We start from the raw sequence: 4,686 nt of genomic DNA on the forward strand, positions 1-4,686 counted from the left end.
AATGGAAGTGATGGTGGCCATAAACATATTTGAACTAAGAAGATGAGGAAGAATGTGAAATAGTGTAAGGTAGATGCGGCGGCAACGGTGGTGTTTTCCGTCGCAGTATCAACGGAGGTTGTCGTCACACCCCAAATTGTTAATTTAATAGCGGAAGATTTAATTAGGCTAATTTGGTAAATGACAAACAGAATTTAGCCAATAATTTTCAAACACGAACATTTACCTAAGTTGGATATTTATTTATAATAAAAGATCATTGTACATGAGTTTAATACACATTTATTAAAATAACATTTTTATCCAATTTGTTGGGTTCGAATACGATACCCGTTTTTCCCACATTCCTTCACGAAGCTTCTATTTTAGTTACCTGAAAAACACATTTAAAATTTTGTCAACACAAAGGTTGATGAATTCTCAATTTATAAACAACATTTTGAAACCGTGGTGTTTCAAAATATATTTCAAGTCAAAGCCTTTTTTCTTTTGATAAATTATTTGTATAAAACTACCTCGTCCATACCGGAACGAAGTCAACTTTTGTTTTAATTGTAAAAAATCACGTTTATAATTATGTGAAAAATAATTTGATAATTTTATCAATTTGATTGCATTTTCAATGCCAAATACAGACCAAAGCAAATGATCATAATAAAAAGTTACTAAAATACCCCATGTAAAATACAAAGGAAAGTTTTTTCTATAAAATTAAAAATACCTCCAATAGGAATGAACCCATAACGTTTGATTCTATACACTACCACTTTTCGCATTGCACCAAGAAATCATTTTGAAAACTTATATTTTAAAACAAAATTATATACACAATTTTTTTCCAAAAATGATGGGCCTCTCGGTAGAATGAGCATGGGTCCTTCACCTTCCTCCTTCCTCCTTCCTCGACCTCTCTATGAGCCGGCTATGCTATCGGATAAACAAGGCATTTTAAAGTAGGTGGGATCGAAGACGAACCTGAATACCATCATTTGCACTCTGATCCCCTCCTGCAGCCATTTCCAGAATTCCCAAGTAATGGGAATCATTTTAATGTTTATGGTTATATAAATCCAATTAAATCAACGGATTAGGGCCGAATTTCTTTCCTTGTATCACATCACTCGAGTTAATTACATTTCTACATTCACTGCAGATGCAAATTATATAATCATATAGAAGAAGAAATTACTGTCAAACTTGAAGTAAATTGCCTCATGGAAGTACATAACAACCATGGTCTACTATTTAATTAAAAAATATAAAATTATGATACAACCATTAGAACACATGAACACTTTCTGATTCAAAGCTTTCAAGTTTAAGAAAGCCAGGACGATATGCGAGTCCCCAGAAATAGCGTTCAAAAATTTCAATTTTTTCAATTGTTTTCTTCTTAGGACAATATTTCAGCAAGAAGTCTTCATAATAGATCATCAAAATACTTCCATCCTTTAGACTCTCAAGCAGATACACAGGCTCCCACATCACCCAATCTAGATCAGGGCTCACGCCTTCCTGAATCACAAACTCTTTATGCCAAGACTCTTTGAACCCGTATTCCTTCATCACCCAAATCGTGAACCGATTAAAATCGTAAGTATCTGATTGACCTAAACAACCGTTTAGGACTGCCAGACTTTGGAAATGGACCCCACCAGCAGGTCTTATAGTTTCAGGAGGAGACGGAAGTAACTGAAACGTCTCTTTGTCGAAATCAAAAGCACAAATCTTCTCTGGGGCATCCTCATCAGCAACTGTCCAATGCGCATTGCCATTCAGAAATGGCCCACCGTATCCATGAAGACGGTATGGAGCACGGCCAAGACTCCTCCATTGGCCCGTGCCAAGGGTATAAACCTTGGCTTCTAGTAGACTTGGTCGAGATTTTGGATGAGGGTTTGGTGGAATACCCCCCTTGAAAATCCGCATCACTTTGTATTCCTTTGTCTGTAAACCAACTCCAAAACCATAAATGATTCCGGCATAACCTTCTCTATAGTATGTTTGCCTGGGGAGAATCATATATTCTCTGGTGATTGGATTGCATATATAAGTGTTATCATGTTTTGGACCATACTCCCACAAGCATACCAAACCATTGACAGAGCCTACCGGGAGTAATCTAGCTGTTTGGAGTACGGGCGCAAGATAGAGATCAAGGCTCATGACAGGGTCATGGTATAAACAGTGGTGATCACGTTCCTCCTTAATCTCCACCCACTTCAAAAAGCCCGGTTTGTCGTCATTACCAATCATATGTTTCAGGTTTCTGGAGAAATACAAGGCCTGCTGGTGACCGTGAGAGGTGAACATTAGCAAAGTGATTGCCCAAAACTAGATTCCGCCAGTTCTTGCATACGCACTTGCAGTGGATGATTGTCTTCACCGGAAGCCTTGAGAGAATATCAACCATGATGTGCAATGGTAAGTCTTCCATTGATGGAAGCTAGAAGAAGATGTTACTGAGTTTGGGTTTGATGGTGTTGTGGTTGTTAAATAATGAAAAAACGCATAAAAGTCATCAACTTGGTAGATACGCAAAAGTTTCATGAGACTTGTTTTAAAAGTCGTCATCTTTGACCATGTGGACGAGCCGTGATTTGCTTGATTTCTATTTGAAAAGTATGTATATAGTGTTCAGCTTTAGACTTTTAAGAGAATGTGCAATTAATTAGTATTTGCATAACGTTTTCCAACATGTGTCTTGTAAAGATTTATGTACCAAGTTTTTGCAATTGTAACTAGGAATCAATTAATTTAAAGAAACTATTAACATGTGTGACTACTATGTATATTTAAACGTACTGATGTTATTATCCTATGTTGGTTATATTAGTGTTATTGGATTAACTTGTCGATATATAAAATAACATTATAGATTAAACTAGTTAGGTGACGCATAGTGCGGGCTCGATTTAATCCTAAAAGTTATTTGGGCTTTATAATAACATTGAGTTTGTTATTTATTTAGTTGAGCTAAATTAGTATGTGATATGGGCTTAGTTAATGTTTGGGCTCATGTGGGAATTGACCATATACATTGATCTATGTTTTCCCAGACATAAAGATATCAATACTCATAAAGAAATCAATACTCTTGATCGAATATAGATAGAAGAGAACACATGGTTACTAGGGTTCTCTCTGGTTCTTCATCAAATGGAACAATCAAAATTCAATTCCATGTGCAGAAATTCTCTGTCTTATCCGATGTATGTAACTCACAAATTGGTTTATCTGATAATGATTACATGATTTAGAAAATAATCCAGGTTGCAATCTCTTCATCTATAATGACATACAAGATTACCAGGTTTGTTTGTTTAATTGATTGATTTTGGGTTATATATTACACGATAAATACAACAAAGGTAAACCTATTAGGGTTTGATTTGGTTATTAACAAACAATTCTTGGTTCAGTTAATATGCCTGGTAGACTGTAAGTTATTATTATTATTATTATTTTTTTTTCATTTTGGAACCGTAATTTCGCATATACTTATTCTAACTAGTATTGTCTAGTATAGATTTCTTTAAAAGAATAAGGAATCAGTTTTGATAAAATTGGATTATTATTATTATTTTTGTTAATGTGATCGATGATTATGTTAGGTATTACGTGTATGCGGCTGACCCGAAAGGAGTCGGATAGGACTAAGGAAATCAATACAATACAACGGCTCGGGCCTTAAGAACTTAACGGTATTGATTTCTAAAACGGACAATAATATGAGAAGTAATAAACGAGAGCGGAATAAAGGACAACTAACACTAATCTGAACTGAAATAAATAACCCAAAATAAACGAAACCTGTGGCAGCAAATAATACTAATCGGACCTGTTTAGTGATTGACGAGACACGGGTTTACAACTAGCGGCTATTGCTTCTTCAGATTAATAATAACAATTCTTGAATGTGGCAGTGGCTTTGACTTCTCACGGCCACATATATATATATATATATATATATATATATATATATATATATATATATATATATATATATATATAAAAGAATGTTGATTTATGGCCAGTAGGTCTTCCTCGAACAACACACTTTCAATCACAAAGCAGTAATGATAACAATAATATAAAGCAGTAAATATGAACAAGAGATTTACGTGGTTCGGTCACGGTGTGTAACCTACGTCCACGGGCAACCAACAGGGTCTCTTCTTTTATTGAGGTGCTCATGAAATTACAAGATACAACATTGTTTATATAGGGAGGCTAACTAGGGTTTATTTCTTTCTCCATAAGTTACAAGAAATAATATAAAACGAGCCACTAAAGTTGAGTGGGTGGCCAGCCCATTCAACCCTTCTAGTCTTCAACTGCCCAACCCAAGACGGGCCGGGGCTACACCCGTATTAAACCCAACAATCTCCCACTTGGAGCCTCGGAACGTCTTCACTTGCTCCACCTGTAAACACACCCGTACCTGTAATCTTTTGTCTTCAATGTAAACCATGTCTTCTACCTGTTCGTCGCCACCTCCTCAACACTATTCCTGGAGACCAACTGAAGCTACACATAGCTTCAGTTTGTCCAAGGTCACAACCTTGGTAAACATATCCGCCGGATTCCTGTCTCCCCTAATGTTGTCCAACCGAATAATCCCATCATTGACTAAACCCCGAATGTAATGATAACGCATATGAATGTGCTTTGTTTTACCATGAT

General features: G+C 35.9%; 1 pseudogene; it reads right to left on the reverse strand.

The window, feature by feature from the left end:
- Positions 1-1,278: 1,278 nt before the first annotated feature.
- On the reverse strand, positions 1,279-2,437 carry LOC143585977 (F-box protein At3g07870-like; annotated as a pseudogene).
- Positions 2,438-4,686: the final 2,249 nt, after the last annotated feature.

Source organism: Bidens hawaiensis, unplaced genomic scaffold, assembly GCF_021521415.1.
Source record: "Bidens hawaiensis isolate Kalapana, Puna unplaced genomic scaffold, B.hawaiensis_p1.1 tig00034264_1, whole genome shotgun sequence".
Classification (NCBI taxonomy): Eukaryota; Viridiplantae; Streptophyta; class Magnoliopsida; order Asterales; family Asteraceae; genus Bidens; species Bidens hawaiensis.